Genomic DNA, 13646 nt, shown 5'->3' on the forward strand with positions numbered 1-13646 from the left:
CCCCCGCAAGCAATGGCTTTGAAACATACCTAATCTGGTTGTCTTCTTTTTCTTTTTTAATGGTATAAATTTTTATATTCATTTTAAGCTCATTTTGGTATACAGTATAAGAATTGGGTCAAAAATTTAGGTACTTAAACAGTCATTGCCAACCATGACTAATGAATTTCCTAACTGAATATCCTAATTGAGCCATTATTTTTACTAATATTTTGTTTGTATTCATATATTCCTTAAGGGTGTTTTAAGTTGATTCTGCATATTTCTCTTGTAAAAACCTTTTTACTAGTAATAAAAATGGCCAGATACCAAGTTTCTGAAAGTCACGGCTTCAATTATAAATGGATTCATTTAGTTCTCCTATAGATTTCTTCTTCCCACTAAAGTTGGAGTTCATTAACTGAGCTTGAGCTTGTAAATTTGGGGGAAAAAATGCAATGGCTCCACAGATACAAAGTTCTGATTCTAACCCAACTCTGTTACAAGTGACTTACAGCAAATTACTTAACATTTTTGAGCTTTGGTATTCTTATATGTAAAATGAGGATAATTATAGTTGTAATACCTACCTTAGAGGCAATTGTGAAGATCAAATTCAAACGAAATCTCCTTAGTGATATATAAAACTGAATAGGAAAGAACTATATCGTATGCCTTCATATTAGGCAAAAATGAAGTCTGAAAGGAAGGCTTAAGATTAAGCATCATTTGCCTTTTATTGTATTTTAAATTTTATTCATTAAGAACTTTGTCTCACCTCATCTATATATTATCTACATATATATGTATATGTATATGTATATATATATATATATATATATATATATATACAGTGTAGACACACATATATATACACTTTCCCACTGAGCTTATACTAAAACTAGAAAAAGAGAGAGTAACCTTTCACAAACAAAGTAACAAAGCTACTAACCCCTTTGAGAGTCAAAAGGAATTTGGGCAAAGGCAAAGTGGGTAACAGAAAGATGAAAGGACAAACTTTATCTATTAAACATTTTCTTAAGGCTTTGAGGCCTTTAAATACCTACTCCGTCACAGCATGCTGATACCTACTTGAAGAAAAACTTTCAAGATGTGACTGTGTCTTTGGGTTCCAAGCCCAAAATTATGGGACCAAATTTATGACAATGGCTTTTTAGTGTTTGTCAACACACCTGACTAGGTTCTCTGACACTGCTAACGCTGGCTCAATTGCAGGTGTTAGAAGTTCCAGTCTTAGAACTTCCATTTAGAAGTGTGAACTAGGAAAGATAAAAATGGGTTCATTTCCTCAAGTCTAAAATGGAAACAATACATACTTTGCCTACCTCACAAGGTTTTCACAATGTCAATGGATAATATATATGAATTGGTTTTGAAAAAGGATAAAATGACCACAAAAGATATTATTAATATCACAATTTATAAATTTATACATGGTTATGTTCTCTTCTGCCAAATACTATCTCATCTAGTCTCATTTCTTTCATCTGTAAAAGAACAGATGAGGATTATTAGATATTAGATGAGATGATCTCTAATGTACATTTCTTTTATTCTATAGCTTTGATCAAAGCATTCATCAAAGAATTTATTTTTTTCATGATGAATAACTTTACTGAGCACTTTTGTTAGGTCATAGAGTGTAAGAGTTCAGTATAGTTAATATTACTTTCAATGTTTGGCTTATACTTTGCCTGACTACAAAGCAGTTTTTGCCATTACAGGATTTGGGCAGGTAGTAGTAGCCTATGTTTCTCCTCTTCACTTTTTGGGGTCCTCAAAAGCCAACTTACTGTCCAGAGTATTCATGCCTGTACTTTCCCTTCCTAGAAGCTTTCATTCTGATTGTTCTCATCTATTTTGAAAGTGAACTTTATGAACTTGGGTTGAATAGATTTTTAAAATTCAGGACCTTGAACTGTGAGTTAGTGATGGTTTTAGGAATAATCATATTGCTGTGTGATTAAAGTGGGATGGAAAAGGAGATAACTGAACATGCTGAAGAGTCATGTGGTCATGAGGTTATAGAGGCTCTCAACATACATAATGAAATACTCAGAGATAACAGCAAAGTACAGTGTAGAGAGATGAGATAGATGATAGCAAAAAGGATAAAGGCTAGAATAATGGGATAACATGGTTTTCAAAAGAAACTGTACCACTTATGAGACAAAAAAATTGTCAATGAATGTGATATTCTCAGTGTAAAGTCAGGTTTCTTATATCCTAAACTCATCCAAGATAAAGAGATTCAGGACTGAGAAGGGACTATAGGGGAAATTACAGTTTACAAAGAAGAAAACTGGAAAAAAAAATCACTTGCTTGATGTCAGTTCCAAAGTCAAATCCAGTATCTATGTCTTTTTGGCATTTACTTCAATGTGCTATCCACTCTATCACACTGCCTTCTCTAACAATGATCTAATGTTCTTGGGAAACAGAAATTCAACTTATTGGACCACCAGGCAAGGTTTTAGAAATGTCTTTTTTGCCTTAGTAGGTTGCTTCCCTGTTGGTATTTCCCTAGCATTGTATTGAAGGAAGTCTTTCATAACACTTCTGCAAACATGTTATTTTTCAATTATGTTATTTATGCCTAATATAAAGTATAGCTTACTTTGTCAGTGTTCTCTTAGTCTCTTGGCCATAGGAAAACCTTGACTGTTTTTATTAAAGGGTTGTCCAAGTTGAGAAATTGGAGAGTTCTTGTTTTCCTCTCCTTTTCCACAACTGCTATAACCCTAAATGGATATGTGTGTGTGTATATTTGGTTAATTTAGGTAAATCACTAACTCCTCCTTCAAACTAATAGTTTACTTGTGCTCCTTATGGACAATCTTACTGTACATCTATGTCTCAAATTTACAAAGTTTCTGCATTCCAGAGAAATTTAGGCCAGTTACCTTGTGGGCAATCTCTTTCCTTCCTACTGCTCCCTATTGTCAATGAAAGGCATTTTAGAATGGATTTAAGACATCTGACCTAAAAATTGTTTGAGAGAAAAATTATAAAGATCACACAACAATCTACTATAAATATTAATACAAGTACATGAGAGGGTTTAAAATTAATTCATTTACTACCAGGTAGCAGTCACATGGCAACAATTTTTTCAGAGTATATTTCTATATGGCATATTTCCCACATTTAAAGCCATGAATGGATTAGAAAGGTAGCTTTCATGCTTTTATCTTTGAAAATGGCTGTAGCCACTTCCCATCTACAGTCTTTAGAGTCTTCAAAGTGTTTTATTATTTAAGGACCAATTAATTGCTTAAGGGTTACACTTTGGCAATATTTAAATTAATGCTTTGGGTTAATTTTCCAGCTGTGAACTCTAGTCACAAAACCTCAGGTCTTCTGACCTATTCTCCCCTTGCCCATTCTCTGCCCTTTTAATCCTATGTTTAAAGAACATCAACCTGTACTGCTTAAAAAAAGAATGAAAGAAAACATATTACCTATTAATAGATAAGTAACTTAAACATACAAACACTCCACATCATTAGAGGGAAAAGAGGTGATTTAATATATGATGAAATATAAACAACTTTGTGGCTAACCACCATAGAAAAAATTGGCACTGTTATGAAATGGAATAGGTTTGCAATGGGAAGTATATAGTTAAAACTGGCCATTTTAATTAAGCAAATATTTATTAACCAACCATTTGCAAGGCAAAGGATAAAAGATGAAAAAGGCCATAACTCTTGCCTTCAAATAATTATAAATCTATTGGGGGTTAGACACTATATGATAAAAACTAGAATGTGATAAATGTATTAGAAAACTATAAACTATAATTGCTATAGAGGTTTCAGGAAAGATCAATTTTAGCTATGGAAAATATGATCTCAGACCAAAAAGATGTCAACTCAACTGAGAATAGATAATACAAGGCAATCAAGTAAAGAAATATTCTGATTAGTCACAATTTACCAGAAAAGCTAAAGTTTAAGACCAGACCTACAAGACACTTTGAAAGACTATTCCCTAGGTTAATTATAGTCATTTAAAGTGCAGGAGTTCCAATAAGTTTCAATCAGTTTGAGGCATGTTTCATCATACCTTACCAATAATGCTGGTTCAAGGCAAAGTAAAATTTTATTGCCTAGAAAGGATTAGGTTAAGAATCATACTTAATAATTTTCATTTTAACTATAATTCTTAAAGTTTAGAAAGTGATTTCCTCAGAATAACACTGTGAGGAAGAGAAGCTAGTATTACTTCATTTTATAAATAAAGATACTGAAATCCAGAAAGGTTTAAGTGACTGGACAATGATCACAAAGTTGATGTGGGGTAATTTCAGTCTAGTGCTCTCTCCCTTGCCTAATGCAGCCTCTCTCCAAGAACCTCTAAAGTCTTCAACCTAGAGAAATTGAATCAGTCTCTTCTAAGAGATACAAAGGCAATATAAGGTTTATATGACTATTACCACTCTATACATCAGCATTTCCTAAATGTATTAGTCTTTTATTTTAAAATGTTACTTCTAGTTTATTGTATTTCTTATCAAAAGCTTTACTTACATGAAAATTCTTGTTAATATATTTTATGGCCTTCTAAGTCTTTTAAAAGTATAAAATCTTTCCTCCAAATTTATTTCACCACTGTAATGACTGAAATTCTTGAGACAATAGTTCTTAATTTCAAAATAATTATGACTAGCATATTATTAGAATTATATATTATAATTATTATAACATACATATGCTCTGTTATAATAAATATAATTATAATTGACTGCTCAAGACATCCTAAATTGGTCAGTTGAGTACCTTCACAATACAAATGGAAGCCCAAGCTAGTAAATGAAGCTCAATTCACAACTCTTTACATACCCCTGAGACCTCACCACTCAGTCCCTCCTTTGACATCCCAAACCACCTCTGATTGGTAAATAGCTACTGTGGTGGTAGACTTAAAGACCTCAACTCTCTTCCCTCTTTATTTCATCATTTCCATAGAAGAAAAAGTCCTCTCCCAAATCCACAGGAAGCTGGGTCAGTCCAACAAAGTGGTAAAACCTTAATCTTCCAAGAGGTTCACCAAAGCTAGCTAGTCCTGCCTTTAATCCTTTTAAAATCTAAACAAAAGGGAGAATTCAACACAGTTTCATGGCCTGAGGGAGAAACCATTACAGCCTGACCTTATAATCAGGGGGTTCCTGGGAGGGCTAAAAAATTATTTCACAAAAATATCACAACTGAATATTAATTTTCCATACCATCTAAATTTATTTTGCTTAAGTCAGACACAATTTTAAACTTCATATTTTTTAAAGATCACTTTAACTACAACAGTTTTTTTCTCTGGAGGTGGATAGCAATTTTCCTGGATCATTTGCTGAGAGTAGCAAAGTCTATCTATCACATTTGATTATTCCACAATTTTCCAGTTACTGTGTATAATGTTTTCCTGTTTCCGTATAGTCCCTTTTTAGAAGCAAAAGCAAACTTATACATTAAATGTTGGTTGCTAAAAAGTAAAGAATGAAAATGGCTGAAATAAAGAAACGGATGTGATGATATGCAAGAAGGGAGATTTTTCCTTAAGACATAAGTTTCTTCAGAAAATTTCAGATAGAAATTCAGCTCCCATTTCTAAGGATTCTGATCATATGAAACTTACAAGTTGTCTTATTCTAGAGTTATTGTTCTAATCAGCAACTATTTAGTGGCAAAAGCACAGATAAAGATGTGACTGAGAGAAAAGTTTCCTTTATACAGATTGTCTGGTATAAGTAGAATGTACCATCAAGTAATCCTAATTTTTTTTCAAAGTTTATCTCAAATGCTCCCTTCTATTTTCAAAGTTTATCTCAAATGCTACCTTCTATTTAGAGGAAGCTCCACTATTAGTGCTTCCTCCCTGCAATTACTTTCTATGTTTATTTTGTACTTTTGTGTGTAAACTGTTAGAATATATGCTTTCCTAACACCAGTCCTTAGTTTTCCATCTGGCCCATAGTAAGTAGATGCTTGTAACAGTTTTGTTAAATGACGTGTGTTAATTTGTCTTGAAATCATATAGGAAACTGGGAACAAATATACATACCTATGTCATTGGAAAAAATGATGTCTATGTATGATAAGGAAGAGGAGATGGGAAATGTTTCCCTTTAGTTAACTATTGTAGTAGAAAGGTAGAAAAATACTGTTGATGCTACTTGTCCAACTACAGCATTTTTCTTCCTGGAATATTACAATTTTCTTTTTTTCTTTCTTTTATTTTAAAACCTGTACCTTCCATCTTAGAATCAAGGCAGAAGAGCAGTAAGGGCTAGGCCATGGGGGTTAAGTAACTTGCCTAGGGTTACAGTTAGGAAGAATCTGAGGCCAGTTTTGAACTCAGGATGACCTCCCATCTCTGGGTATGGCTCTCTATCCAGTGAGCCACCTAGCTGCCCCAATATTAGAATTTCTAAGACATCTCTGGCTAAAAAGAAATGGAAAAGGATCACAGTAACATACACAAAAAATTGTCATGTTTTAGGCCTTTATGACAATGACTTTGATAACAATAACAGCTTATTAGATCTTTTTATAAAATTTTAAGGTTTGCAAGGCCCAATAAACAGATCTGACCCATAACAACCCTGTGAAGAAATGAGTGCTATTAATATCCCCTATTAATATTAACATTCTCTTTAATTGACTGTAAGCAACTTGAGGGCAGGCACTGTCTGACTAGCACAGTTCCTAGCACATAGCAGAGGTGCTCAGAGAAATTAGTTGACTCAATTATTCCCTATTAAACTGTTGTGGGGTACTAGAAGTGAACCCCTGGGTTCGGGAAGGATACCTTTTGCAAGAATGCAAGATTCCAAAACTTAGCTTAAAAATAAAAAGAGAAAAGTATTAATTTAGAAAGTAATGTTGAATCTGGCCAGGAGGATAGTATAGGTGGAACAGCAAGATTAAAGTCTGCTCCCAGAATCCATCGATTCTGAGGATTATATATATTTTTACAACAGTGGGGACATAATGCTGTGTCATGGTGAGGACATGATTCTAGAGTGGTAAACACTCAGGCATTTGGTGGGGGATTTGGTCATCTGATCAGGGTCTGCCTAGAGACATAGGGAGCAACCCTCATAGTTTAGGGGACAGATGGATCTCTGAGATACAGCCCAATGGTATCAAGCCCGGAAGTGCATCTCTGTCCATCTCAAATCTAAAGGACTGTCCAAAGATGATAATAATAGAAGTTATCAGATTTTATTGGGTTAAGAGTCACAAGGACAGAAGGGAGCAAAGGAATTTCTCTGCTTACAGTTTGCCTAAGTTTTGGGGTTAAGATGCCCATGAGAACAAATTTTTAGAACATGTGTTTGTATAGCATTCTTTACTTCCCTTATTAAAAGTCATAAGTATGCTGCAAAGAGAGCTTTCATGCATAAATCTCTGAAGTAGGTACTGGATAGTTTCCTTCTCTTTGCATTAAACAAAATGCCTGATTACTAAGGGAACATTTAACTGCTTGAGGGTTCCTGTAAAATAGTGTTAACTTGGAAATAACAGAACTATCAAAGTAGTTAGAAAAACCAAGTCTTTAATCAGGAAAGGGGTAAGTCCAATATTTGGCCCTTTACTCAGAGTCCAGTGCCAAAATTTTTGCAGTACCTACACCCTGGGACTCTGGGGACATTGTCCCTGGGAGTGACACTGCGCTAGATGATGACTCCGAAGGACAAAAGAATTTGATGAACCTTTTGGGAAACCCAGGGTCAGGGAAATATGATTGACATTACCATGGTTACAAGGAAATGGGGACTGTTCAAACTAGCTGACAGGTACAAGCAGGCTGGGGAAGAGACCACAGCCAGAGGCTGGAGTATCAGGGAGAAACCTAATTACAATAGACACTAAAAGGATAGTCCCAGCCCACCTGATACAAAGGAGAAAACTTCTAATATAAAAGGATATTTGGCATTTGCTTAGCCCCACCAGAGACTAGCTAAATCTGAAACTTCCCCAGGGGAGAACTCTCAGGGGAACAGGGAGGAAGAACTTGGGGGAATCTGCTTACAAGCTAACCCTAAACTTGGGGTTCATCAGTTCTTACTAGGCTACAAATCGGGAGTTTCTAGGTTCCATGTTGACAATAGCAATATTTTAATTAATGCATTATATTTTATAGTTGTGATCCAAAGCCACAAAACCTGGAGAAAATTTAAGTGGAGAGACACCACTCTTCGGTATGGGGAAATGAAAGAAGGCTTCTCTTGAATTAGGCCTTGAAGCATGTTAAGAGTCATGAACAATTAATGTCTTGGAAGTAGTAAAGGATGGGCTGAGAGAAGGATACTATTTGGGGAAAAATTAAATGCCTGACTGTGGAAGGTCTTAAAGGCCAGCAGGCTAAGGAGGTTTTATCTTTAACTCTATTTTTATCATAAGTCAGCTGAGATCATGGTTGCACCCACCCCCCTTTTCTTTTAATGAAACATATTAAATTCTAAACCTTTCTAATTTTGTATGTTTTTAATGTTTTTTATATACAAAAAAATTATTAAATTTAAGAAAATCTATTCAAATATGCTCTTTTCAGGGGCAAATTTATCCAATTACATTTATAATTATGATGGTTAATTTTGTTTCCCTGTCATCAGATCCTCTGTTTTAAAATTAAAAATGAAATTAAAACCTACAATATGTATTTATAGGTTATAATACTTGCAACTAGATGATCTCATTCTATTCCCTAGGTCTCCCAACTCACCTTATCCAAATCACCTTATCCAAATCACCTTATCTCTGCCTATTTTCCTTTGGGATCATTTTCCAGAGTCAAATTGTTTTGCCTGAAGCAATTCCTTCTCTAACACTATTCTAAAACTCAAAACTCCACTGCTCCTACTCCCCACCCTATCTCAGATGCCTCACTTTCCTACCTAGGATAATTCAACCACTATAATCTTTTTTTAAACATCCCTTTCCAAGTGGTACAGATAATATGGTAAATAAGCTCTTGCTTTTTCCTCCACCAACATCCAACTTTATGGTCTGAATGACTTGCACCAGTGAAAACCCAATTAAAAGAAGTACAAAAGTTCTTCCTCATCTCCTCTTCATTTCTTGGATATTTCCTTTTAAGCTAGGTTTTTTTTTTTTTAAACATCCAAACTCATATTTTCTATTTTCATGTGATTGAGAATGTATACTATATTTGCTTGCCAACTCAGAGAAGGGAGAGGATAGGGTAGGCAGGAGTCTGGAAATATGAATGACAAAAATTGTTTTACATGCAATTGAGCAATAAAAATTTTATTTAAAAAATGGAGATTCAGAAATAGATTGTTGTGTAGGACTGAATTTGAAAGAAGATAATCAAATCTGAAAAACTAGAAATCTAATCCCAGCACCCTAACCTCTAAGCTATTGTTCCCAAGCTTTTGTGGACTCAAAATAATGTGGACGTGGAATCTAGAGACCCCAACCTAGTGGCCTAGTGAGATCTGATGAACCCCAAGTTTTAGGAATAGCTTATAGGCTGGAGACCCCCCAATGCTTGTGTTTGTTCCCTGTTTCCAATTCCCCTGAGAATCCACCCTGAAGGGAATCCCAGGCTAGCAGTTAGTGGAAGACTGAATAATGGACCCTGGGGTAAATGCTAAATATCCTTTTGTCTTCAGTAGTCTTCCCCATAGTATCAGAGAACCTTTCCCAGGAAGACATAGTAGGGCAGGGACAGTCCTTTAGTCTCCATTTTAAGCAGCCTCTTCCCTTACCCCCTAGCCTCTGGCTTTCCTTCCCCAAGCTTGATTGTATCTGGTCAGTATGATAATGTCAATCATTTTTCCCAGCCCCTGGATCTTCCCAAATGATATATAAGTTCCCCAATTTCTTTTGTTCCTAAGAGTGGTCATCTAGCCTGGTGGCACTCCCAGGGGGTCAGGGACCAGAGCTAGCAGGGTTCAATCCTCTGACTCTGCATAAGGCATGTGGTGCACTCTGAGTGGAGGCCTAAACAGCCCTGACCTTAATTAAATTAATTAATTAATTCTTAATTAAATTCCTTAATTAAAGAGTGGTTTTTCTATCTAATAGTTCTGTTTTTTTTCAAAGTTAACAATAACTAGGCTTTTTCATAGAGATAATTAAGAAGGAAAATGTAGTCAAGTCATCAAGCAATAAGCTTCTTCTACTATGTGCCAGAAATTGGAATAAGTCCTGGGGGACACAAAGAAAAATGAAAACAGTCCCTGCCCTCAAGGAGCTTATAATCTAAAAGGGGAATCATCAAACAATTAAATATATGGAAACAAGATACATCCAAAATAAAATGGAGGTAATCAAAAAGTGAAAGCATTAGCTTTAAGGAGAACTAAGAAAGATTCTTTCAGAAGGTAGAATTTTAGATAAGTCTGGAAGAAAGTCAGGAAAACCAAGAGGTGGAAAAGGAGAGAATTTCAATCAAGGGAGACAATTAAAAAGCAGAATGGTGAAATAAGAGTATTTTGTGTAAAGCAAGAACAAGCTGTGGGGATCAGTATCACAGGACATAAAGTATGTAAAAGAGAGTAAGATGTATGAAGAGTGGAAAGGTAGGTAAGGAACCATGTTATAAAAAGTTTTAAAAGCCAAACAGAATATTTTATATTTGACCCTAGGATTAATGGGGAGCCACTAGAGTTTAATGAAAGGGCAAGTGGGGGAAAAGATCTCAGCTTTTTTTGTGTGTGACATAGATTGTTGTGGCAATCTGGTAACACTATAATCTCTTCAGAATAATTTTTTTAAGTGTAAAAAATAAAACACATAGGATTGCAAAACAAACCAATTATATCAAAATAAATATTGAAACCTTTTTTTAAAACTATGTTCATAAATTCCAGGTAAGAATTCTGAGTCTAAGTAATCAAATGTCTCTTCCAAATTTGAATCTCTGATCATTCTTTGTTGAAAACTGAGAAGGGGGAATTAGCTTTAGTAACTAAGAAAATCTATGTTCCTTCTAGCTTTTTCAGTAAATAGAGGAGAAAGAAGTCAAATTACAAGTGACTAAGGTGAACATTGCCAGCTTCTAGAAAGAGCAGTCAAAAAGGAAAGAGAGAAAGTTAGGGAATAAGCTGAAAAGCATAACAAGGGCAAAGGAAAGAGTTAGTTTTTAAAGACAGGGCATGATTCTAAGTGGAAAGCTTAGAAGCAAAGGCTAAAAATGAAGGGAGAAAAGAAACAAAGTTCCAAAGGAGAAAAGAGGGTTTAGCTTTGGTGAGGAGAGGAGTCACCAAATTATTAAGAGCCTGAAGGAGGTAAAAAGTGAAGAGGTTTTGAGATGTGGAGAAGGGGAGTTGAAGGCAATGGTATTAGGTCTCTGAAATTTTCCCTTGGGCACTGAGAAAATTTAGAAGAGCCATTTTGAGTAATGAGATTCAAAGTCAACAAAGAATGCAAGATAATATTTCAGTGCAATACTCAATTGATGTGAGGTAGCATAAACATACAATGCAATTGGTGCCACCAGTATGATTTCAAGATTTCCTCCATCAACACTCCAAAGTAAGTTTGGTTGTAAGAATAAAATAGTTAAAGAATAGGGGTTTATCCTAAAAAGGGAGAACAGAAAGTCAAAGAAGCATTAACAATATAGTTATGTTTTAATGAGAAAATTAAGCCAGAATAGGGAAGATAGAAAGAAGAACAGAGAAGCATCACAGGAAAGTAGTTTACATTAATGAGAAAGATAGACTCCTCTACCAAGTTTTTCAAACTTTTTGATAATCTGGCCACATATAGCCAAACTTATTTTCTACCAATAACAACCTCTAATTCCATCAGGCCAGTCTCCTTCTAGGCTCAACTAAATATCCAATAAAATGAAACAAAACAATTTAGAATTATATAAGTATTTTTGAAAAAATTAACATTTTGGGCATATTTTGTTTTTCAAGTTACCTATATTTCCCAATGTCTCCCCCTTTCCTTCCCCATTTCAGAAACTGATCCCTTAAAAAGAGGCTGAAATGGAAGGGGAAACAGTTAAGTAAAATTAAGCAACATATCAACTAAATCCAATACAATTCCTCATTTCTACAACAAAAAATAAAAAGAGATGCCTTCTCATATGCCAAGTTTGGTCAATACAATTTCATTGCATTTGGTTTTGTTTTATTCTTTCTATTTAAAATTGTTATCATCAGTGGATATATTATTTCCTGGTTCTGCTTACTTTTAGTTTTCTTCAGTGCATCTAAGTCCTCTCATACTACTCTGTATTTATTATATTAATTTCTTATCCCATTACTTACACAGACCACAAACTTGTTTAGTTAATTGATAGTTATCTGCTCTGTATCCAGTTCTTTTCAACTACAAAAAAAAGTACTGTTATAAATACTTTGGTGTATATGGAGCCTTTCTTTTTATTTTTTTGTCATGGAGCTATCTAAGTACATTTTATTTTATAAAAGAACTTATAAAGTGGAGAAAAAGGAACTCATGAGTTAAAGTAATTTTAATAGCTTCAAGAATATATAAGAATATGGGCCATTCCAAGTTAGCTTTCATAAAAGTGTATGTTCCATGGTGAGCTGTGGCTTTTGTTTATTTTTAGTGGTAGGAAAAGAAGGAAGTGCAATAGTACTTGGATTTGCTAAATTAAAAATGCACCTTTTTTAAACTCTTGAATTAACATGTAAAATTAACATGCAGTTTATTTTTGCCTCTTTCTGCAGCACTTCTAATCCTTACTAAATGTTTACACAAGAGGGTGAAAGTATTAAGTACATATATTTTAATTTGACTTAGATTTAATTTTATAGTGGATGACCTAGTCAGACCTATTTGTTATGAAAGCCATTTTAGAAGTAATGTGATGAGGAGTAGCTAGGTGGCTCAGTGGACAGAAAGCAGGCTGGGAGACTAGAGGTCCTGGGTTTAAATCTGGCTCAAGACACTTCCCACCTGTACAAATCATTTAATCCTTATTGCCTACCCTTTCCTGCTCTTCTTCCTTGGAAGCAATGCATCATATTGATTATAAACAGGAGTTAAAAGAGTTTAAGAAAAAAAAAGTAGTAATGTGATGGATTGGAGAGTCAAAAATACCAGTTAGAATGTCTCCTACAATAGGCCAATTATAACCTGATTCCTTAAAGCAGGGCTAAATTGGAAATATTACAAAAACAAATCCATCTTTATTAGGAAATGAAAACAAAAATAGAAAATTTTGGGGAATGTAAATACTTAGGCAAGGTTTAGGCAAAAATAATAATAATACTTTTTCTATAATTTCTTCCTCCTCTCAACCACAGTATTTGAAGCTTTAAATCAATTCATCTATGAAATCAAGTAGCATTGAGAGAAACTCTATTTTCAAAATGCTTCTATTTATAAATCAGATTGTCATTTACCTCTTTATTCAACATGTTGCCTAGCCAAATACTTTCTTGTAGACAGGAGAGACTCAATAAATATCAACTGAATGGAATCTGACTTTTAATTTGATTATTGACACTTTGCAAATCAAGTGACTATAGGAAGATGATTATCCACTGAACTGTGTGTATTTTAATTTCCTCTAAAGGAAAAGCTACAAACTGTCGATAGATAACCTAATGTCAAATATAAATGGAAAATGAAAGAAACAGTAAGGTTGAAAAAAGTAGCATTGCTTCTGGGGGAAAAAAAAGATCAATT

General features: G+C 34.3%; 1 protein-coding gene across 2 annotated transcripts in view; it reads right to left on the reverse strand.

Moving 5' to 3' along the window:
• The window catches only part of MOSPD2 (motile sperm domain containing 2), a 67395-nt gene that overhangs the window by 48893 nt on the left and 4856 nt on the right, over positions 1-13646 (reverse strand). The window lies entirely within an intron of this gene.

This window comes from Gracilinanus agilis, chromosome 3 (assembly GCF_016433145.1).
Source record: "Gracilinanus agilis isolate LMUSP501 chromosome 3, AgileGrace, whole genome shotgun sequence".
Classification (NCBI taxonomy): Eukaryota; Metazoa; Chordata; class Mammalia; order Didelphimorphia; family Didelphidae; genus Gracilinanus; species Gracilinanus agilis.